Below are 24338 nucleotides of genomic sequence, written 5' to 3' on the forward strand. Positions count from 1 at the left end.
CCATCCTCCCCAGTCCCTTTCCCTTTGGTAACTGTTAGTCCATTCTTGGGTTCTGTGAGTCTACTGCTGTTTTGTTCCTTCAGTTTTTGCTTTGTTCTTATGCTTAACAGATGAGTGGAATCATTTGATACTTGTCTTTCTCCACCTGGCTTATTTCACTGAGCATAATACCATCTAGCTCCATCCATGTTGTTGCAAATGGTAGGATTTGTTTTCTTCTTATGGCTGAATAATACTTCATTGTGTATGTGTACCACATCCTCTTTATCCATTCATCTATTGATGGATACTTCGGTTGCTTCCATTTCTTGGCTATTGTAAATAGAGTAATTGATTACTCTATTATAAATGATTACTGTGGCTTTGTAGTAGAGCTTGAAGTTGGGAAGCGAGTGCTGTGATAAACATAGGGGTGCATATGTCTTTTTGAAACTGTGTTCCTGCATTCTTAGGGTAAATTCCTAGGAGTGGAATTCTTGAGTCAAATGGTATTTCTATTTTGAGTTTTTTGAGGAACCTCCATACTGCTTTCCACAATGGTTGAACTAATTTACATTCCCACCAGCAGTGTAGGAGCATTCCTCTTTCTCCACAACCTCTCCGACATTTGTTGTTGTTTGTCTTTTGGATGGTGGCCATCCTAACTGGTGTGAGGTGATATCTCATTGTGGTTTTAATTTGCATTTCTCTGATGATTAGTGATGTGGAGCATCTTTTCATGTGCCTGTTGGCCATCTGAATTTCTTCTTTGGAGAAGTGTCTGTTCAGATCCTCTGCCCATTTTTTAATTGGGTTATTTGCTTTTTTTTGTTGAGGTGCATGAGCTCTTTGTATATTTTGGATGTCAACCCCTTATTGGATATGTCATTTATGAATATATTCTCCCATACACTACTATGCCTTTTTGTTCTACTGATGGTGTCCTTTGCTGTACAGAAGCTTTTTAGTTTGATATAGTCCCACTTGTTCATTTTTGCTTTTGTTTCCCTTACCCATGGAGATATGTTCATGAAGAAGTTGTTCATGTTTATATTCAAGAGAGTTTTACCTATGTTTTCTTCTAAGAGTTTTATGGTTTCATGACTTACATTCAGGTCTTTGATCCATTTCGAGTTTACTTTTGTGTATGGGGTTAGACAGTAATCCAGTTTCATTCTCTTACATGTAGCTGTCCAGTTTTGCCAACACCATCTGTTGAAGAGACTGTCATTTCCCCATTATATATACATGGCTCCTTTGTCATATATTAATTGACCATATATGCTTGGGTTAATATCTGGACTCTCTATTCTCTTCCCCTGGTCTATGGGTCTGTTCTTGTGCCAGTACCAAATTGTCTTGATTACTGTGGCTTTGTAGTAGAGCTTGAAGTTGGGAAGCAAGATCTCCCCTGCTTTATTCTTCCTTCCCAGGATTGCTTTGGCTATTCAGAGTCTTTCATGGTTCCATATGAATTTTAGAACTATTTGTTCCAGTTCATTGGAAGAATGCTGTCGGTACTTTGATAGGGATTGCATTGAATCTGTAGATTGCTTTAGGCAGGATGGCCATTTTGACAATATTAATTCTTCCTACCCAAGAGCATGGGATGAATTTCTATTTATTAGTATCCTCTTTAATTTCTCTTAGGAGTGTCTTGTAGTTTTCAGGGTATAGATCTTTTACTTCCTTGGTTAGGTTTATTCCTAATTTTTGATGCAATTGTGAATGGAATTGTTTTCTTGATTTCTGTTTCTGCTAGTTCATGTTTGTGTATAGGAATGCAACAGATTTCTGTGCATTAATTTTGTATCCTGCAACTTTGCTGAATTCAGATATTCTAGTAGTTTTGGAGTGGATTCTTTAGGGTTTTTTATGTACAATATCATGTCATCTGCACACATTGACAATTTGACTTCTTCCTTACCAATCTGGATGCCTTTTATTTCTTTGTGTTTTCTGATTGCCGTGGCTAGGACCTCAAGAACTATGTTGAATAAAAGCAGGGAGAGTGGGCATCTGTGTCTTGTTCCCGATCTTAGAGGAAAAGCTTTCAGCTTCTCACTGTTAAGTATGATGTTGGCTGTGGGTTTGTCATATATGGCCTTTATTATGTTGAAGTACTTGCCCTCTATAACCATTTTGTTGAGAGTTCTTATCATGAATGGATGTTGAATTTTGTCGAATGCTTTTTCAGCATCTATGGAAATGATCATGTGGTTTTTGTCCTTCTTTTTGTTGATGTGGTAGATGATGTTGATGGATTTTTGAATGTTGTACCATCCTTGCATCCCTGGAACAAATCTCACTTTATCATGATGTATGATCTTCTTGATGTATTTTTGAATTTGGTTTGCTAATATTTTGTTGAGTATTTTTCATCTATGTTCATCAGGGATATTGGTCTGTAGTTTTCTTTTTTTCTGTCTTTGCATGGTTTTGGTATTAGAGTGATGCTGGCTTCGTAAAATGAGTTTGGAAGTATTCCCTCCTCTTCTATTTTTTGGAAAAGTTTAAGAAGTATGGTATTATGTCTTCTCTAAATGTCTGATAAAATTTAGCAGTGAATCCATCTGGTATGGTGGTTTTGCCTTTGGGTAGTTCTTTGATTACCGATTCAATTTCTTTGCTTGTAATTGGTCTGTTTAGATTTTCTGTTTCTTCCTGGGTCAGTCTTGGAAGGTTGTATTTTTCTAGAAAGTTGTCCATTTCTTCTAGGTTATCCAGTTTGTTTGCATATAGATTTTCATAGTATTCTCCAATAATTATTTGTATTTCTGTGGGGTCCATTGTGATTTTTCCTTTCTCATTTCTGATTCTTTTTATGTGTGTAGATTCTCTTTTTTCTTCATAAGTCTGGCTGGGGTTTATCTATTTTGTTTATTTTCTCAAAGAACCAGCTCTTGGTTTCATTAAGTTTTTCTATTGTTTTATTTTTCTCAATTTTACTTATGTCTTCTCTGATCTTTATTTTGTCCCTCCTTCTGCTGACTTTAGGCCTCTTTTATTCTTCTTTTTCCAGTTTCAGTAATTGTGACTTTAGACTATTCACTTGGGATTGTTCTTCCTTCTTTAAATAGGCCTGGATTGCTATATACTTTCCTCTTAGAACTGCCTTCGCTGCGTCCCATAGAAGTTGGGGTGTTTTGCTGTTCTTATCCTTTGTCTCCATATATTGCTTGATCTCTGTTTTAATTTGGTTATTGAACCATTGATTATTTAGGAGCATGTTGTTAAGCCTCCATGTGTTTGTGAGCCTTTTTGTTTTCTTTGTACAATTTATTTCTAGTTTTATACCTTTGTGATCTGAGAAGTTGATTAGTAGAATTTCAATATTTTTGAATATACTGAGGCTCTTTTTGTGGCCTAGTATGTGGTCTATTCTGGAAAATGTTCCATGTGCACTTGAGAAGAATGTGTATCCTGCTGCTTTTGGGTGTAGAGCTCTGTAGATGTCTGTTAGGTCCATCTGTTTGAATGCATTGCATTCTATTTCCTCCTTGAATTCTTTTAGTATTTGTGTCACATATGTAGGTGATCCTGTGTTTGGTGCATAGATATTTATAATGGTTATATCCTCTTCTTGAACTGACCCCTTTATTATTATGTAATGTCCTTCTTTGTCTCTTGTTATTTTCTTTGTTTGGAATTCTATTTTGTCTGATACAAGTATTGCAACACCTGCTTTTTTCTTCCGATTGTTTGCATGAAATATATTTTTCCATCCCTTCCCTTTTAGTCTGTGTATGTCTTTGGGTTTGAAGTGAGTCTCTTGTAGGCAGCATGTAGATGGGTCTTGCTTTTTTATTCATTCTGTAACTCTGTGTCTTTTCATTGGTGCATTCAGTCCATTTACATTTAGGGTGATTAACGGTAGATATGTACTTACTGCCATTGCAGGCTTTGGATTCGTGCTTACCAAAGGTTGAAGGGCAGCTTCTTTACTATCTAACTTTCTAATTCACTCATATGCTATTATAAACAGTCTGATGATTCTTTATTTCTCTCCCTTCTTTTTTTTCTCCTCCGCTCTTTATATGTTAGGTGTTTTATTCTGTACTCTGTGTTTCCCTTGACTGATTTTGTGGATAGCTGATTTTATTTTGCTTTTAGTTAGTATTTGGTTGGTCTGCTTTCTTTGTGGTGGTTTTATTTTCTCTGATGATAGCTATTTAGCCTAAGGCATACTTCCATCTAGAGAAGTTCCTTTAAAATACATTGTAGAGATGGTTTGTGGGAAGTAAATTCCCTCAACTTTTGCTCATCTGGGAATTGTTTAATCCCTTCTTCAAATTTAAATGATAATCTTGCTGGAAGCAGTATTCTTGGTTTGAGGCCCTTGTGTTTCATTGCATTAAATATATCATGCCTTTCCCTTCTCGCCTTGTAAGGTTTCTGTTGAGAAGTCTGATGATAGCCTGATAGATTTTCCTTTGTAGGTGATATTTTTTCTCTCTCTGGCTGCTTTTAATACTCTGTCCTTGTCTTTGATCTTTGCCATTTTAATTATTATATGTCTTGGTGTTGTCCTCCTTGGGTCCCTTGTGTTGGGAGATCTGTGGACTTCCATGTTCTGAGAAACTATTTCCTTTCCCAGATTGGGGAAGTTTTCAGCAATTATTTCTTCAAAGACACTTTCTATCCCTTTTTCTCTCTCTTCTTCTTCTGGTACCCCTATAATGTGAATATTGTTCAATTTGGATTGGTCACACAGTTCTCTTAATATTCTTTCATTCGTGGAGATCCTTTTAGCTCTCTCTGCCTCAGCTTCTGTGTATTCCTATTCTCTGATTTCTATTCCATTAATGGCCTCTTCCACTTCATCGAGTCTGCTCTTAAATCATTCCATTGTTTGTTTCATTTCTGTTCTCTCTCTCCTGAATTCATCCCTTAGCTCCTGCATATTTTTCTGTAGCTCTATCACCATGCTTATGACTTTTATTTTGAATTCTTTTTCAGGAAGATTGGTGATTTCATTCTCACCAAGCCCTCTCTCTGGTTTTTGAGGGATTTGGGACTGAACAAGGTTCTTCCTTTTCATGGTGGTGGGAGTGGTCGCCAGCGAGTAGTGTATGTGTCAACTAGGAGAACAAAGCCCCTTCCTGCTTCTTGGTCACCTTGCCTTTCTCTGCAGTCTGTGCCAGTTAACCATACACAGGGAGCAGCCTCTGGGTTAATCCCCTGAGCTGCCGTGGGCAGGATGGCCTTCGAGATTGCCTGGGGCAATGGCAGAGGTCGCAGGCCCGCAGCATGTGTTCTGCCATAGAACAAAGCCTCTTTATGTCTCCTGGTCTCCGTGCCCATCTCCACTGTCTGAGCTGGTCAACCACGTGCAGGGAGCTGCCATGGGCTGGGCGGCCCTCGGGATGGCCTAGGGCACTGGCAGGGGTTGCAGGCAAGCAGCGCGTGTTCTGCCACAAGAACAAAGCCCCTTTGTACCTCCCGGACTCTGCGCCAGTCTCCACTGTCTGTGCTGGTCACCTGTGCACAGGGAGCACCCTTTGTGCCTGGGCTGGTTAGCCCCACACAGGGAGAAGCCTCTGTGCTAAGCTGTGTGGTTGCTGTAGGTGGGGCTGCTCCCCAGCTGTTCTGCAGCAGTGGTGGGTCAGCCAGTTTGCTTGCAGTCCCGGCAGGGGGAAATGAATGGTAGGCTGCTTATTGCTGCAAGGGGCTTCAGAGCTGTGTTGCCATGTAGGGGGTTAGGGCACCTGAAGTTCCTTAAAGTTCCCAGCCTGCTGGTCTGCGTGTGCCAGGACAATTTTGTCCACCTGTTAAACCCTTGTCCCTTTAAGACTTTTAAAGTGCCTGCTTTTCTATTGTCCCAGGGCAGCTGGCTGTGGGAACCTGTTCGCAGTCTCAATCTTGGACCTTGCTTTTCCGCTCCCCCAATATCCAGTGCACTATGCAATGTGTATCTGTTCTCCCCGGGCAGACCACCAGAGCTGGTTACTTAGCAGTCCTGTGTTCCCACTCCCTCCCCACTCTGATTCCCTTCCTCCAGCCTGTGAGCTGGGGTCTGGGGGAGTGCTTGTGTCCCGCCGGGTCACAGCTTTGTATTCTACCCTTTTCCGTGAGATGCTGGGCTCTCACAGATGTAGATGTAGCCTGACTCATGTACTGTATCTTCTTGTCACTCTTTTAGGAATAGTTGTATTCCCTGTATTTTCAAAATATATATGGTTTTGGGAGATTTCCGCCATCCTACTCACACCGCCATCTTGAGAATCCATCTCTCTTTTCTACATGACTGATCAGACATGAATTTTTTTTGTTTCTTTTTAAATTATCTTCATTGTTACCCCCTTGTCCTCACATCAAAATGTGAGACATATGAAGGCAGGGTTTTTTAAAATCTTTTTTTTTCCCCCACTGGTTTTATACACTGCCATAAACCACATAACTAATCTGTGATCTTCAGACACTGTTAGCAGTCTGGGAGTTACTGTCCACCCTCTTCTCACATTTTCCTTGATGCCAGCCCTGACCTCGAGGACCCCTTGGCCTGGATGTCCTGGCCACTGCCGCGCCTCCCCTCGCCTGCCGGGCTTCTCCCTTTCCTTATTCCTGGTTATCCAGCCCTGTGTATCTGGTGACTAGATCTGGTAGGTAAGATAGTTGAGAACTTGGTCTTATACTGCTAAGCCCATTTGCCCAGCACAGATACAATATGTAATTCATTAATTTACTGGCAAATGTTTAGTGAATTGCTACTGACAGATGATTACAATTCAAATGATCTTTGGAAGCTGTGCCATACAGGCCTGACCAGACAGTGGTCTGCCACTGGTAGGTAGGCTGTAGCTGGCACAAGCTCCAGGATGCATCTCTGGGAGTGTGGCCACTGAGTGATGGGCTCTCGTTGGGTCTGCTTCAAGAATGGCCACAGTCCCCAGAGGGTGCGGAGTGCACCTATTTCTTTAAATTTCTGTGGAGGGTCGAAGCTGCTCCTTGAGATTTTAAAATACGCTGCACAGTCCCAATGGTGTCAGCTAGGTAGTTTATGGGTCCTGTCCTGGCTGTGATAACTCAGGCTAAGCTGGATAATAAACGAAAGTGGGACAGAGCCGCAGGATAAATATTGCTATGGGGCATCTCAGTCGGCACAAATCACAGGGAAAATATCTCCTTGGCTTTTCATTTCTCCTCTTCCTCCCTGGCCCTCTGGCAGCAGCTGGCAAAGCAGGGTTCATCCATCACAGTGCTCCGCCCCCAGCCCCAGCCTCTCCTCCCAGTGCTCTGCTGTGGAAGAGGGATGTGGACTGGTCCTCGGATGCAGATGCCACTCTGTCTCCCTGCCCAGCTTGCAGGTGGCCTTGGGCCGATGGGAACATGGGGGACCAGCATGAACTGTGTCAAGTCTCCTCTGTGTAGCCATCCTCCATTCAAAGGCATGGACCACTGCTTAGCTTTGCTGGCTTGTTTATCTTTCGAGTGTAAGGGTTTAGTAATTGGTGGTTTGTAGTCTCATGAGCATTTGAGTCACCCAGGGGATGTGAAAGCAGCTTGCTGAGTCCACCCTTGTGCCCAGAATCAGCATGGTGGGGGTCTAGTCTTAAGCGTTTCCACTTGCCGTCCCTGGGCCCCTGCCCCCAGTGTCCCCACTGCCCACTCCTGGTTTAGGGGCCGCTGACTGCACACATGAAGGGGGTGAGAGGGGCCTGCTAGTGAGCCCCAACGGGCATCAGGCCCTGCAGCACTGTCACTTAGGGAGGCTCTCTTCAGCTGTGTAATCTACATCAACCTGCGGGTATTGATTGAGTCCCTGGGGAATACAGGACTGTCTTAAGGCATGTAGGCATGATAAGTAAGTAACTGCACAAAGTAGGTGAGGCCATTAAGCAAAGAGGATGGTCTCGGTGAAAAGATGCCACCACCCAGCCCAGCCCAGCCCTCCCCTTCTAGAGATGTCAGAGTCATTCCCAGCTTTTCCTTCCCACTCCCACGTCCAGGTTCTCTGGTCTCTGCTTCCACTCTGTCTCTTGGTCCCACTTTCCCAGTGCAGATGCTCCAAGTGTCTCACCTGAGCACTGTAACAGCTTCTTAACCACGCCGCCCTGTGCCACACTGCAGAGTGGCCTTGCCTGCTGACCTGCAGACCTGTGCAGGTGTGCTGAGGAGGCACATGGGCATCGTGGATTACCATCAGTGGGTCCCCATTGTCCTGGGGGAAACCCAGACTTGGTGCGGCCCTCCTGGCCCTTCTCCTGGGGCTGGGTCCTGCACCCACAGTCCCCACAGGCCATACCAGCGCACTGCTCCTCTCGCCCTTTTCGGATTCTGCGAGTACTCTGGTCTCTGCGTCTGCTCTCTCTGCAATGGGACAGGACGGGTTCCCCTTTTTCCTCTCCATGCTAGGCAGGCAGACTCTCCCTCACCCAGAAGGCCCCACACAGGTGCCCCCCACAGAAGTAGTCACCTCCCTGTCTGTAGTCTGACTTGTGTTACACCACGTGTCCCATTCTTGTGTTGTTTAAAGAGTTTATTTTGTTTTAAAGTTTCTGTTTAACAACCCTCTCCTTCCCTCTCCCTCTCCCTCCCTCTCCTTCTCTCTCTTTCTTCTTAAATTTTAAGCTTCTTGAAAGCAGGGACCAATGATGTTTTAAATTGACCCCATATGCCAAATATAGTGGCTGGCAGATCTCTGTCTAGTAAATGTTCGTTGAATGAGTAGAGTGTAGTGGAAAAGATGCTAATCACAGAGCCAAGAAACTTCTTTCATATTGGTTGTTACTACCTTGCTAGCTGACCCTGGATAAGTTTATTTTTCCCTCTGGAGGCTCAGTTTTTCTTCAATGTAAAGAGGGTTTACACATTAATGATTTTTTGGTTGCCTTCCAATTCTAACATTCTGTGATTCTGTGTGTTGGAAAACAGACAGGGGTGTGTGTCCATTTCCACAAGCATGTGCATCCTGCTGGCCTGGGACAGGACCTTCCTCAGGGTGTCTAGTTACATGCCCGGTGCACAGCAGTTGTTCAGCTGTGGTGTGAACCAACATGAGCAGGACCTTAGGAGCCTCCTGATTGGTGATGTAAGACAGCTGCCCGGTCTTGAGCCTCCCCTCACCCCACCTTTCATCCTCCCTCCCTCACCTTCAGAGGAGCTGGCCAGGGGCACTCGGAAGGCCCTCACCACAGCTCTGTGCCCTGTGTAATGGGCAGTGTTGGGCCCGAGCCTCTGACTTCTTGTGTGCTCTGTGGATACGGGCCTCGTCAAGCAAAGGGTGTTGTATGCAGTGTGCTGGAGCTGGGGTGAGGCTGGGGAGTAGGGCAGCCCCCCAGAACCCAGACCCAGATGGGGAGGGGAAGCCAAGGAGGGCTACGTGGGAGGCCTTGACCGTGCAGGCATCAGACGTCCAGGCTCCTGCAGGTTCGTGGGGAGGCAGAGGGACAGAGAAGGCACTGGGAGGGGGCGCCCTGCCCTGCGTGCTGAGCTGCATCCGCCCCACGGGCAGAGTGTGACTGCCGTGGAGGAGGTGAGGCAGGGGGCCGCCCGCCGGCAAGGCCAGAGGCCCGCATCAGAGGCCAGGCCCTTGCGCTTCCCTCCCGCAGGCTCATGTCCCCTCGTAGACAGACCCTGGGAGGCCCAGCCTGCCTGGTGGTGGTCATGGGAGCCCTGAGAAAGAGCAGCGCCCGTTAGCTGGTCAGGAAGCCCTCTGGTGAGGGACCCCAGGGTAGGGGGATAATCTCTCTGGTGAAGAAACCTGCCTGGCATTTCTGGCACCTTGTTTCTAGGCCTCAGTTTCTCCTTCAGCCCTACTCACCCCACCTCCATGGCTGGATGTGGGGCCGGCATTGCACCATTGCAGTGAGAGTTGCTTTATAAATAGAAAGATACTTCACACCAACCCTGGAACCAAGCAGGGAGGGTGGCTCCAGGCAGCAGTGTTTTAAAAATGAGCATTGATTTCTGGGAATCTGCATCTGCATGTTAAGCAGACCTGTGCTGGCTCCCAGGGCTCTGCTCAACCCTGTGCCCTGCTCCTTTCCCAACCTGGAACATTCGCTGCCCAGCCGAGCCCTTGGAGGGCCTGGAGAGCCACGGGTCCGGGATTTGTCTCCCTCTGCGGGCATTGTCTGCCTGGCAGGCATCTGCTCGTTGGCTCATCCATTCATTTTTCATTTCTCACCTAATATGAAGCAGGCAACATGCTGGGTTCTGAGATTCAGAGATGAACTAGCATCTCCCCTGCTTCCCCTCCCCTCTCTGTTCTGAGCATCAAGACTCCTAGAGCCCTGTGCAGAGTGAGAGTTTTGATACACGGTCAGGCTGGGGCTCAGAGCATGGAGAAGAGAATGTCCAGTCTGCTGCGGGTGGGAAAGGAAGAGCCTTCACAGAGAAAACTGAGTGGCCAAGAGGGGACTGCAATTCACACAGGAAACAGAGTGTGCACAGGCACAAGAGAGCTTGTCCTTCCTGCCATGTGCAAGCAGTGGGCATGTAACAGGCATCTCACCACTGTTACCTGAGTTACGTGTACACCAGTGGGTTGTCTAAATGTCCACAAAATAGGTCTGCTCCCTCCTCTTAGCCTCCCATGGTATTGGAGGATGTGCCATCAGCATCTGTAGATTGATTAAAATATCTTGTCTCGGTCTAATCACTATGAAAAAGTTAGTTAAGAGAAGACTAAACAGTTGAACATTTCCAGCCCCTTTTCTTTTGGTGCCTTGGACTCCATTCTGGCACCCCACCCTAGTGGGGAGAAGGTGTGAGGCCAGCGTCAGAGAGAATCCCAAGGAAAATGTACATGGGTCTCCCATCTTTACATCGTTCCCTAGTCCCAGCGACCCCACCCCAACCTTGGCTGAGAATTGGCATCTTTTAGGCCCTACCAAGTCCTGTACAGTCTTTTCTGAATTACCCACTTTTCTTCAGACACTTAAAAACTGGAGCCATTGAAGTATTTCCGCAGGGCTAAGATGAGCAGGGCTGAGTGCTAGGAAGAGGCCCTGAAGAAGCGCTGGAGGGGAGGGAGAGATGGCCGGGAGGCCAGGGAGGCCGTGACAGAGAGGTGGGGCGGTGGCCGGGCTTCTGGGAGTGGGAGACTCCACGGAGATGCGCCGCACTGCGCTGGCACCGGTGGCCTTGCGGATCTCTATATACGCAGTGTTTACTAAGCTGATAGACCAACAGTGGTAGTTCGGCTGTTTTCATGTGGATTTCCATGACTTCCAGTGTTCCCACCTAAGAAGCAAAGGAGTGAATTCCTCTTCTCAGAAGTGATTGGCACAGAGCCTACGATGCTGGTGGAGATGTGGTCGGTCAGGAGGGTGGGTTGGGTGCTGCCTGGCATTGTGGGGTCCTTTGAGCTCTGCTGCGAGGTCCCCAGGCAGATCTTAAGCTCCTCATGAGCCGAAAGCCAGCTTGTGTTTTTCTTGCCTTCCTCCCCCAGGGCCAGGTGCTGGGGACGTGCGGCCCTGTGTTGACTGGGTGCTACAGGTCAGGTGTGCGGCCAGCTGCTCCCCCTGTAGACTTCTTTCCCCTCTCTTCTGACCTCTTCCTCCTCCTTCCCTTTCCCTTTCTTATCCCTCTCTGACTTATTTAGCACACAATTTGTTGTGTTTTTTCAATATTTGCATTTCTGTCTTCAGCGTGGCTGGTGATCTGTAGAGGTGAAGAGGTCCTGACCCCCGGTGTGTAGCCCAGTACCCGACACTTGGGCCCTCAGTAGACACGGGCAGTCTTCCTCTGCCTGAGGGTTTTGTGGCAGTTTTCACAAGAAGTCAGGGAGGTAGCTGGTGTAGAAACATTGACACCGAAAAGGCAGCACGTCCGACTGCAGGCATGGGCAGGCTCTGGCCGCAGTGGTGCGCAGGGAGTTGAGCTCATGCGGAGGGCGGGCAGGCGGGCTCTGGGAGGCTGTGTGTCTGCTGCAGGGTGTCTGACAGACAGCAGTGGAGACACCCTCTGCTCCCACCCGCCCCTAGTCCCCTTCACACGGGAACTGGCTGCTTGTCCTCTGATGTGGGTTTGTCCTGGGAGGGCTGAGGAATGGGAGTTATTCAGTAGCTTTTTATGAAGAGGAATATGTGATTTGAACAATGCTGGGCCCAGGATGCCCTGGATTCCTCACTCGATGTTGGCATTAGACAGGAACTATCAGGAGCTGGAAATAGGCTTTGGGGCCCAGGGGAGGGCTGATTGTTTGTGGCAACCCCACAGTCGCCATCCCGCTTCATCCTGGAACCATGGATGCCACAGACAGGAAGGCACCTCCCAAAGTCATCTAGGAAGGAAGGGAGTGTGCTGGGTGCGTTACACACCCTGACACTCGGCCAGCTCGGACTCCAGGTGGGGTGCAGTTGGACGGGCCTAGGGTGGTAGCTAGCACCTGCTTCTGTCACCTGTCCCTGTCCTTAACAGCCCTCTTTTGGAGTCTTCCTCTTGTATTTTAAAGCCCATTCCTCTCATTCTGGCTGAAATGAAACAAGACACAAGGCCATCGTCCTCTGCACAGAGCCTTTAAATGCGTGAGGGCGTGATGTTTTCCTTTTGTTTTGGAGAACCAGTGGGAAGTGGTGTCTGCTCTAGACGCATGAGGCAGACAGCTAAGTAGGATTTGTGATGGATAAAATATTGGCTCAATTTAGAATTGGTTTCCTCTAGTTTAATGGTTTAGGAAGGTATAGTTCTATGCTGAGCTAACTTCATGCATTTTTTAAACCAACTTTGATTTGTTTCAGCAATCAAGAGATGAATACATGAATAAAGAGTACATATTTATACATTGTCCATTTGAAGTTTTGCTTCATTACTGTGAGGTGGGCACTATTCTCCCAGTTTTGAACGTAAGCACCCTAAGTCCACATTCCCAGCCAGAGTTGTGCCCAGCAGATAACACTGCGGAATCAAGTGTCTTGGGGACCAGTTGTCACAGTGACAGGATTTGCCCTGTTTTCCTATCTTCCAGCCATACCTTTTTGGCATCCTTAAGCACATTTTCATCTTGGAGGGTGAATCCAAGTGTGTTTCCTGCAGCTGGGTAAACCTTCTTGATCAGGTGTGGCCCCCTGCAGAAAGTGATTGGCTCTGAATTTCATGCCTAGAAAGTGCATATTCTCATGGACAGTCAACCCCTATTCTGGGACTCTTGTGGGCCACACATGCCACTATTAAAGATCCAGAGCCATGTTTCTTAAACTTGATGGAGTACATGTACATGTGTATGCATGCTATACCTGAAAAAATGTTTCATGAAATTATCATGTGATGTACAGTCTCATATTTTGTTTTGTTTTAATTTTAAAAAATCCTCTTCCTGACCCACTGAACTGGTTTCATAACCCACTAATGAGTAAATGACCTGGCAGTTTGAAAGGCATCAATCTAGGAGTTGCTATAGATTAAAGCAAATGGAAACAATTAACAGATTAATTCATTTGGGTCTAGTTACACATCTATTATAGCTCAGATCTTTATTTCTTCAAATTGGATTTTTATCTTCTTTATTGTCATGGATGCCTTCGAAGTAAGTGCCTGTCAACCAGGAAGCTTGGATTTCATGCATCTTTTAACAATGACCCCTGTCAGTCAGCATTTTAACATAATCTTTCCAAAAGAAATTTGATCTTAACCCAAGACACAGGTTTTTACTTAAGTGAACAGAAGATTGTTTTTTATAATAAAGTTGTAAACACAGCCCTGAATTATGGATTTGCTAATTCACTCAACAATTTTCCTTGAGGGTTTTCAAGGTTGAGTAAATTAGCAAATAAATGAATTGAAGTTGGGGCTTCAGAGGCACTGCCTTCTTGCCCTGGAGGAGCTCACACATAACGGCGAAAGGCATGGAGAGGAAGTGCAGCGGGAGAGCCCTGTGGCAGAGACACTTTCCGGGCTCCCCGAGAAGGCCTGGCAGGGAAGTCAGGTGGGCAGAACCCCGACGAGGCAGAGAGGAGATTGGAGTTGAGTTTTACAGGATACATAGGAGTCCAAGTGGAAGGCCTGCTAGGTTGTTGTGAAAGAATTGGTAATTTGAAACAGAAAAATTGGAATAGAACCCATGCCTGCAGTTTTTAAATTGGAGAGATACAAGATCAGTTTATTTTAGAAAGATGATTGGGAGGGCAAATGTAAAAGATGTTCAGGAAATAGATATGGGCTGGGGAGGGAGGACACCAGACAGGATTGGCTCACACTCTTTTGTCAGTTTTGTGAGGAGGAGACAGGTTGAGGGGCCTGGCCAAGGGCCTGGCATGAGGGAGAGGAAGGGCTTGGCCCCCAGGGCCCGGGGGCTTGCTTGAATCTGCAGAGTTAAGAGGTAAAGTAACAGAGTCTGAGGAACATCTCCAGGTTTCTAGTTTAATTGACTAAGTTGGTGGTGGTGCTATTAACAGGGTAGAGGCTGCCAAAGGAGGAACAGGGAGGGGTGGGCACGGGAAGATAAGATTTAGATTCAAGCCTGTTGTTTGGGTTCCTGGGGACATCTAGCTGGTGAAGTCCTGATGCTCGGAGGCATGGGGCAGGGCGTCTGGAGTGAGACAGAGCAGGGTCTTTTCCCGGCTTCGGTGTGTACTCCTGGCCTGCGCGGTCCAGGACAGGTTTCCTAAGCTTTCTCATCTGTCAAGTGGGAAAGCAGTGTTTATCATGCAACGTCATTTTGAGTAATGGAGAAAAGAAGTATTAAAATTCTGGCACAAAGTACATATTCAGAAGTTTTACGGCAATACTGTTAGTCAGCTGGGCTGAGAGGAAGGATCCAGGGCTCAAATCTCAGTTTTGCTGCAAAATTATAGGTCTCCTTGGGCAAGTTACTTCACTGCTCTGTGCCTCAGTGTCCTCATTTGGATATGGAAGGCATTTCATTTGAAAATTCGTAATAGCCTTTCTTGGGTAGAAATTCTGTGATCTTCCAAAAGTTGAGAGAACTAATTTACCAATACATTGGGTGATAGAATTGAGACTTCAACTCACAAGTGTGCTGTGACAATGGAGCAAATGAACAGGACAGAAGGGAATGGCGGCATTCACAGGTGTCCCTCTTACCGGTATCCTGTATGGAGCTTGAGAATACTGCAGGAGCATTGAAGGGGGAGCTCTGCTTCAAAATACTTGATGTGATGCCCTGAGGCAGCCCTGGCACTGCTGAGGGCTGATGTCTGTGAGGGTCTCACGCACCGTGTGGAGGGCATTCAGTGCCAGGCTGCACTGGCGGAAACAGAGCATCTGGATCAGGAGCCATCGCAGCCTGCTGCCGTTTGCAGTGTTCAGATTCCATGGAGCAGAGTGTTCGCTCATTCATTGAATACTCTGCCACCAAGAGTTTCTGTGCACCTACTACGTGCACGGTGCTGGTGGGGGGTGCCGGATGGGCTGTGCTGCTCTGCTGTAGCTGCTCAGGGTGCTGCATTTCAGGGAGGGCAGAGGCAGACCGGGGGAGGCAAAGAGGAGGGTGCACTGCTGGCAGAGGCTTTGTTGGTTGCTGTGGGACTAACAGTGGAGGGAGTGGGGATGCTCTGCTTGGGGCAGAGAAGGCTCTGGGGCATGTGATACTATCTTCTTCCATGTGGAAGGCTGGCACCTGGGAGACGAATTAGGCCTCTGCTTTACTGCTCCACAGGGAAGAACTAACTCTGTTAGCCAGAATAATGATGATGATGATAATTAAAATATCATCTACTATTTATTAAGTGTTGCATGAGCCAGGTGCTGAATCAGGCACTGGGTGTCGACCATGGACTCTAAGTGTCATTAGTCATTTATTGTACTCATAATTCAGGTGAGGAAACTGAGGTGCAGAGCAGTTAAGTAACTTGACAAGCAGCAGAGCTGGGGTTTGATACTAATGTGACTGATTTTATATAGCCCACGGCTCCCCACACCCTAAGGCAGAAGGCAGAGGCAGGCAGGTGGGACTCAGATTTAGGAACAGCTGTGTGGTTGTTGGGGCTGTGAAACGACAAGGCTGCCTTGCAATGTCTTGGGCCTGGGCAAGTGCAAGCAGGGTGTAGACGGTGCCTGTGGAGGGCCCTCCTTGGGAGACCTCTGCAGAGGAGATTGGGACATGAGTGAGTAACTCTTACTGGGCTCATTGGATTCTCGGACAGCCCTGGAGGGAGGGAGGCCTTATGCCCATTTTTCAGATGAAGAAACTGCAGCTCACAGGAGTTATTGGTACAGAACTGGTCCTCTGGCCCCACCCTGAGTTCTCAAACCCACTCTGCCCCTCAGCCCTTCCCAGCATCCTGCCTTGTGCAATTCGAGTTAGTCTTTCACTCAGATTCATTCCATCACTCCTTCCGCTCCTTTGCTTTTTGGGACGGGCTGCCGTGATGTCCTGTGGGCACCTGTGCTAGGAGCTGGAGCCATAGCCAGGACCCCAGCTGATGGAGAGGCGGCCCACAGTCAGTGCCTGTGCACAGTGCGTGCCTGTGTCCGAAGTCCCTGTCCCAGAGGGCCCTGGGGGGCGTTTGGAGTCTTTGGGGAGCTGTGTGTGATGTGGGATAGGCAGATATTTTGGCCGCTTGGGGCTGGTGGAGAATGCTGCAGGATCCCAAGGGACAAGCCAGCTCCCCCCCTGCCTCTTCAGCCCTCCCTAGGGTGCTGATCTCCCTTTCTGAAAGGTGGGCTAGGAGGGAGCAGATTAGGGGAGTTTATACTCTACTAATTAATCCAGATCAGACAGCTTTCTGCTTGGGAGATGCTTTGCTGAGGGAATGAGGAAACTGCTGATTTGCCAGTTCTGGTTACTGACAGGGTGTGGGAGGCCGGGAGGCTGCTGGCACACCCCACTGGGTCCCTTGGGCCTGTGGCCCTCTGAGATGATGGCCTTGTCCTTGGCTCTGGGGCATGAACTCTTCCTTCTTGTTCTCTGTTCTCTCTCCCCGTGATTTCCTTGCCTCTCTTTTCCCTCCTTTTGTTCACAGCAGGTACCATGGAGAGTTGGCTGCTGGCTTTTCGGGCTTGGTTCATTCATTCAGCACATGCTCATTGAGTCACCGCCACATGACTAGGATGCCGGAGCTGCTCAGGGCACGCGGCAGGAATCCCACTGGTGCTCTGCTGTCTTGGAGCTGACAGTCCATTTGCAAAGACAAGACTTGCGCCCTCAGCGGCTGTCCAGGCTGAGCCAGTGAGACCATGTGATTGGGCAGTGCGGGAGGGCGTGTGTTGGGGCCATGAGGAGGGGCAGTCTATAACTGGGCCAGCAGCCCAAGGAGCCTCTGTGCCATGCCACAGGAGGGGATGCTAATGGAAGCCTAGAATTGGAGCAGGCCGGTGGAGAGCAGAGCCAGGCTGCACAGCCTTCCCCGAGGCTGGAACAGCCTCCTGGGAGCTGAGTCTAAGACAGGCTGGTGGATAAAGGTCAAGGCAGATGATGGAGCACAGGTTGAAAGCCACCTCGAGGCCTTATGTAGGAACACCAGGTATCTACTTTGTCAGCGTTGCTGCAGTGAGGTGTCTGAAAGTGAGCAGTCACACTGATGCTTACAAGAGGGAGAGAAACTCAACCCTGGGGTGCCCTGATCCTAACCTTCTGTTCTTCCTTCGCTTTCTCTCTCCTGTCACGTTCTCTTCATTAGTCATGTCTGTGACTGTGGGCTTGGGCTGACAGAGAGATTTTGGCAGATAAGGCCTTCCTGGAGAGGAGCAGTTTTGGCCAGCATTGTCCCCTAGCTGGTGTGACCTCAGATTACTGACAGAGGTTTCACGGGGTCACTCTGGTGATTATGTACAGATGTATCTTCAGGAGGTGAACCGGAGAGAGCAGTGGGGGTCTGGTACCCAAAAGCCTCTAGTTCTGGAAGATGTGCTAGAGGTGGTGGATGTGGGAAAGGAAGAGCTAGCAGGGCCCTCACATTTTAGCATCTTAGAACCCCTTGGAGACTTTATTAACCAAGGAGGGTATCAATGGTCTTGCTTCCAGAAATTCTGACTTGGTAAGGCCAGAGTGAGCCCCAGAATTTGCAATTGGTACCAGATATCCTAGGATGTGAAAGTAGGTGTCTTTGGGACCACAGGGAGAGATGCTGTTTGGGAGGGAACTTGGCATTTGGAAGGAGATTCTGGCCCACCCAGTGGCTGGCTTGATGCCCATCACTTTACCTGGGATACAATGATGTCAGCTACAGTTGCTTCCTAGTCTCTTGTGAGGGTGAAGTCCTCACTTAAATGATTCCTTTGAATGAAGGATATTTTCCTGTAAGTGCAAGCTGTTGTCATTACTTTTATGTTTAGAACTGTTCAGAAAGTCTGCATTGATTGAAGCCAGAGAAGGGAAGGGGAAGAGAGAATGGATTCAATGATCCTGAATATCCATCACTTCTGGATCTTCTTCCAATAAGAAAATTCAAGGAATTTCCCCCTCCAACTCACCTCCTTTTTTAAGGTGTGGATGGTTGGCTCAGTCTGGAGATAGATGGGTAGCAATGAGAGAGGAGGTCCCAGAGCTCCCTAATTACATCACCTTCTGGATTCCCTTTCCTCTTTCCCTGGTGCTGATGTTGCTTAAACTGAGCAATTAGAGCTGCAGGATGCAGCTGGGAGCCCCAGGTGTGTGTGACCTGTCCTGCCCGGGGTGGTTTCGCTGTTGTCCTGCAACATGAGTGGAATAGCTCGCACCGAGAGTCTGTTCTGCACAATGCCTCTTAAGCCAACTCCTGACTGCTGGGTGTCATTTGGAGAAGGGTGGGTGGGAGCAGGGCCTCCCTGTTGCATAACTTCAGGGACATGCTTCCCAGAGAGCTCCCCTTTGGAGCTGGTGGGGCTGCATCCCCGGGTCATCACTCAGCTCTACTGGCTCCTTGGTCCTTGGGTCTTTCTTCTCAGTTTTGGTGCCTGATGAAGTCAGCAGAAATGTGCACAGTAATGATGATAATGATAATAGTAACCAAGGCTAGGTTGTCCCTTGACCACTTTCATCGTATTTGGTTTTAGAATACATTTAGAAACAATCACTTAATCAGCAAGTGTTTGTTGAGCAAGGTTGTGTGCCAAGCACAAGAGCAGAGGTGCTGAGGGGCCAGGTGTGTGGCAGGGACATGGTGGAAAGCCATTCCCAGGTAGCAGTGGGCTGGTGCCTGTCTTCAGTCTGCATCCTTGTTGCTGTCCTGCACTGTCAGGCCCAGGAAGGTGGGTGCTGTGCTGGCTGTAGCTTGGCTGGAATTCCTGGGGGTTGGCAGGGTGGGGCTCGGAGTCATTTTTATGTGGCAACTCCGGGGGTCACATTCCGAAATGGAATCTGGGTGTGCCCAGTGCAGCTCTTGACTTGCTTTCCCCATGGCTGGTGTATTTGAGGGTGTGGACTGGGAGCTTCTGGTTCCTCCAAAGAAGGTCTGGTGTTTTGCAGAATGACCAACCCCCCCCCACCCCTTTCTGGGTGCCCCAGGTCAACACTCTTGGTGAGTTAGCCTTCCCTACCTCCAACCCAGGCCGGCATCCTGCTGTGGCTACATGCTGCAGCTGGGCCCGCAGAGCTTAAAATAGCAGTGTGAGCTGGCCGCTTTGCATGTGGGGAGTCAGCCCGAGGCATGATGGGGCGGCTCTGCTGGCTCTATCCACTGGGGTGGGGAGCGTTCTTTGGGGGTTTCTCATAGGCTCAGGGCTGGTGAACAGGGCATGGTGTGGTCAGGGGCCCAGGTGTGCCTGGTGCAGAGGAGAAGCAAAGAGCTTGTCTTTCATAAGACCTTTTAAAGGAATGCCTTGGGCTTGATCTCAGAGCCTCCTACTGCAGAGCTCAGAGGTCTTCAGCTTGGTATCCTGTTTGGCACTAGCCCTGGCCCTTGGTACTGCCCAGAGTTAGCCACTGAGGGTCACTTCCATCTAAATAAAGAGAGAAAATGAGGCACAAAGGTGGGGTGCAGGTTGTGGCTGTGGCAGGGCACTGACCACTGGGGTCCCTTGCTCTCCAGCTGCCTCCCTCTTCTTCAGAAGCCAAGATGGTGCCTGGAGGATCTGGCAGCGACCTCCTCTGGGCATTCAGTCATTCATTCAGCAAATATTTATTGAGCACCTAGCATGTGTAAAGCTCCAATCTTGGCTATGATAATACAGCAATGAATGAAACTTACCCAAATCTCTGTCCTCAGGAAGCTCAGTCCTGGTAGGGGAGAGAGATCATGGGCAGTCAATGAAAAAGTAAACTCTATTGTATGTTGGAAAAAGCCGAGCAGGATAAGAGGGACCAAGTGTGCTGGGGGCAGTGCCGTTTTAAGTGTGGGGCTGGGAGGGGCTCAGGGAAAAGGTCGCATTTGAGCAAAGGTGTAAAGGAGATGAGCGAATGGGCGAGGCAGAAATCTAGAGGGAAAGTGTTTCCATGGAGGGCATGGCCGGTGTAAAGGCTCTACTGTGAGAAACAGCGAGAAGTATGGCCAGAGAGGAGAGAGTGAGTGGGGTGAGGGTGTGTGTGTGTGTGTGTGTGTGAACTGTGAAAATGTGCATAAGAACTTTGTCTTTTACTCTGAGGGAGACGGGAAGCCATTACGGCGTTCTGAGCACAGCAGTCGCCTGGTCTGACGCACATGATAGGGTCACTCCAGTCCAGGACCCTACTTGTCTCTCTGGTGTGAGGTCACCAGTGGGCGACCCCAGGAGACGGACAGAGGGCTGCCCCACCCTTCCAGCCTCCATTCCCACCCCCGCACCGTAACCCCAGACTTTCCCTCTGGGGCAGGAGGAGCTGCAGGGAGGGGAGCCGGGCTGCGGCAGTGGCTTGATGGCGCCTCCATGTACTGGTTCTCAAGAGCCTGTTAATAAATGATCAGAAAATTTGCCAACTGGATGTTAAGCCACTGGTAGCTTGAAATTGGCCATTGTGGGAGTATTTACACCATGGAAAACAGCAAGCACTACGAATCAGGGCTTTTCCCCTTGGAGAGCTGGTTGGTAAGCTTCTGTCAGCCCACCGCTGGCTTGTATTTCTTTCCACCTGAGCTGTGGTTTGGAGTATGGGCCTCTGTTCTCATTCAGCACAGCACTGACGTTCATGCTGTGTGAAGTCAAAAAGAGCAGCTATGCTGGCTGAGGGGTGATGCAGGTTGGTGTAGGAGGGCTGGAGTGGCAGGGCTTGTCCCCAGGCGCTGGGACACAGGGCTCCTCTGTTGTTCCTGGCTGGGTCATCCTGATGCACGAGTGTGCTCCCCACCCTCCGTTCCCTTCCCCGCCTCCCTCCGCATGTGTGAGTGGCTAAGGTATGCCTTAGCACGGTCAGCTTTAAAGGCATTAAAGCGGCGGAGCTCAGCCTGGGCCCAGGGAAAACTGCCTTGTGTAGGGGAAGATTGCTGGTTTGGAAGTCAGGAGATGTGGATTCCCCTCCAGCTCTGCCCCTAATCACCCCAGACGAGCCTGCTCCTCTCTTTGGCCCTTAGTTTCCTCATTTGTGAACTGGGAGGACTGCTCTGCTTACACATCATGGAAGAGTGTGGGGAGGGTCAGGTGGGTCCGTTAGCATGAGAGCCCTGAGCGAGCCCTCCTCTGCCTCCCTGTTAGAACGATAGTCCAGCACACGTCCCACCTTCTCCAAGCAGCCTTCCCAGATAGGCCACGCTCACTGGGCAAGTCCTCTGAGCGCTGTCTGTGCTGCCCCCTCCGGCTCCTGCGCTTCCTGTCACCCTTTGGTCTTGCTGCCCTTCCGCCGGATGGATCTTGGCTCCTAAGGGCTGTGAGCTTCGGTAGCAACTGCAGTGGCAAGCCAGGACGGGCACTTAGTGGGTGCTCAGGGGATGTTCAGTGGCTAGTATCAGTGTGCTCTGCCTTGATACCGAGCTCATGGGAAATGTGATGGATGGCTCCGGTGGGGGTGGGTGAAAGGTTCTGCAGTGTGGAACTGCCCATCTGATAGAGCCGTCCTCTGCACGATGCCTCACTTGCCCTCACAACCATGCCTACCGCCCTCTTACAGATGAGGACATGGAAGTGTGCTCACTCATTCATTCACTCCGAAAACGTGTACTGTGCTCAGAACGCTGTGAGCCTCTGGCTCAGGTCACGCAGACAGTAAGTGTCAGAGCGGGCCCAGCCCCAGCCCTTCGTTCTGCCGGCTCCCTGCAGTAGGACTGTTTCCCGGGCTATGCCTATAGGAGGCAGACAGGGCGGCAGGGCCGAGTGAGCCTTCTTGGAAGGGTGGGGAGATGCCGGGGTGCTGGTGGGCTCAGGCCTGGGGGTGGAGGAGGAGGGGCAGTGCCAGTCCTCAGTGCCTGGGCCCACATGTCTGTCCGGCTGGGGCTGCTGGCTGGCATTTCCTCTGGCAGGAGTGTGGGGGAGGGGAAGAGCAGGTGTGCCTGGCATCCAGCCCGACTGGATAAGGAAGTTCCTCTTGGGGCCTGAGCTTGGGGGATGGTGACACGCAGCCACCCAGAAGCATTGGGCCTTGCGGAGCCCAGCCACACTCTCTGAGCTCCAGGCTAGACATCTGAGCTCCTGGTGGTTTAGGAGATGGCCGAATCTGGTGGGTGACTGCAGAGAAGGCCTGCAGATGGGAGGACAAATGGTGTGATCTAACAACGTGAGCACCTACAGGATAGGCTGATGGCAGTGTTGGTGTCCAATGCATGGGTCTAGGTGAGCACATATGGTGAAGGCAGGGGTGGGCCTTGGGGACTGTGTGCATTGTGTGAGGGATCCAGTTAATGTCACTGCAGATTTCTGTGTGTCCACCTCTTATCAACCTAGGCTAGCTGCTTCAGGGGGAATAAAGGTGAGTTTATCACCTCAGGAGCTTCTTGTAGTCTTGGAGGAAGACATTTGTGCAAACCACCATCATATAAGGCAGAGTAAACTCAGTGCCCAAGGAGAGGTTAGGAACAAGAAGAGGGCCTCTTAGTTTTGGGAGATCCTTAGCATCAGGGGATCCTTCATGGAGCACGTGGCATTTGAGACAAGTCTTGAACTGCCTACTAAAGACAGATGGGTGGTGGAGCCCTGTGGGGGCAGGCAGTGCATGAGCCTGGGCGTGGAGGTGGAGAAGTGGGCGTGTCCAGAGAATGGTGAGAGCTCTGGCTCCTGGGAGCACAGGGCATAGGTCGGAGGGCACAGGCTGGGGACTCGTGGGAAATAAGGCAACAAAATACAGTGTAGAAGGTCTCAAAGAAGCCAAGCTTGAGTGTGTTAAATCCCTAGGGAGCCAGTGAAAGTTTTTGAGCTGGTGGTGGGGTGGGGGGCAGTGTGGAGCTCAGAGCTCTCTCAGGACAGTGGTGGTGGCAGCATGTGGCAGGTGCACTGGGACTGGAGGCTGGGGCAGATGGACGCAGAGTTGGGCTGGCTGTCGTGGGGAGGGTCTGGGACAGGGGACGTGCATGTGTCCTGAGTCAGGGTTGCGTGTGGGCTTGCTGGCTGCATTCTGGGCTTGTGTTGAGGAAGTGTGTGCCAGTAAAAGTTCCTTGGGTGCACATGACCTATGGCTGGGTTACAACAGGAATAGATTTCTGCTGGAGCGACCTAGGAGAGGCTTTGGAAAGACCTTTCTGGGACTTGAAGGGTTTTGGTAGCTGAACAGCAGACTAAAGGGTGTGGTGTGGGGCTGCCTTCCCCTCAGGTACTTTGAGATGAGAAGGATGCCCAGGTTTGCAAGGGCTGGATGGCTCTCTGAGGCCCCCTCAGCGGGAGGCACCTTGAATGACACTGCATGGACATGGGTCAGCCTTGGGTGGGCCAAGGGAAGAGGCGGAACGGATGATGCTGGAGCTGCTGCCTTGCTTCACAGAGGCCCCTGGAGGTTTGGAGACCACAGCGACTTCACACCCTGTGAGTCCTTAGCCAGCCATACTGTACCTGGCAGGGACACCCAGTGACACCTCCCACCCAGCCACCCACACATCCCAGCCCCTCAGCGGGCAGACCTGACCATGTGTGGGCTCCCGCCCCCTGCCGGCTTCAGAGCAGGTGGAAGCATCTGTGGAGCGTCCCCAGGGGCCACTCACATGCTGCTCTGCCTGTGGAGGCTCCAGGTTTGCAGAGAGAGGGAAGAGCAGGGCAGCACTTCCTCATCAGCATGAGGGGCCCGGTCCCAGGGCCGCCTCGCAGGCAGGCTGGCAGTGGGGTCGGAGAGCGCTGTCCCAGCGGCAAGGCGGTGCCCTCCGTGGAGTGGTTTAGGAATACTGGATTTGCTGGGTCAGTGAATTTCCACAGGCGCATGGCCATAAAGCTCAGGCTTCATCACACTGCCCTGTGCCCACAGTCTGGCCTTATCTCATCCTCCCCAACGCCACCTGCCCTCTGTGATAAGTACTAATAACAAATTCTTTCTCCTCTGTCTTCCAGGAGTGAGTGGCTCCATGCGTGTGTGTGTGTGCGCATGTGGTACATCTGTCTGCCCAGTACAATGCCCTGCATACCAGGCGCTTTTAAGGATCTGACAGAGTTGCTGATTGGACTGGGGATGAGAGGTGGGGCTGCTTTGGGACGTACCTGGAAAAAGGGCC

General features: G+C 49.6%; 1 protein-coding gene across 5 annotated transcripts in view; it reads left to right on the plus strand.

Moving 5' to 3' along the window:
• Positions 1-24338, plus strand: part of TSPAN9 (tetraspanin 9) — a 195987-nt gene that overhangs the window by 80397 nt on the left and 91252 nt on the right. Inside the window, exon 1 of one of the 5 annotated variants that reach the window (XM_057492417.1) lies at positions 12650-12770. The exons of the other annotated variants lie outside the window; for them this stretch is intronic. The gene's annotated coding sequence lies outside the window, so the exon portion shown is untranslated. Of the gene's footprint in view, positions 1-12649; positions 12771-24338 lie in introns of those variants that run through there. 5 annotated transcript variants of the gene reach the window in all.

The sequence above is a fragment of the Manis pentadactyla genome, chromosome 14 (assembly GCF_030020395.1).
Source record: "Manis pentadactyla isolate mManPen7 chromosome 14, mManPen7.hap1, whole genome shotgun sequence".
In the NCBI taxonomy this organism is placed as follows: domain Eukaryota; kingdom Metazoa; phylum Chordata; class Mammalia; order Pholidota; family Manidae; genus Manis; species Manis pentadactyla.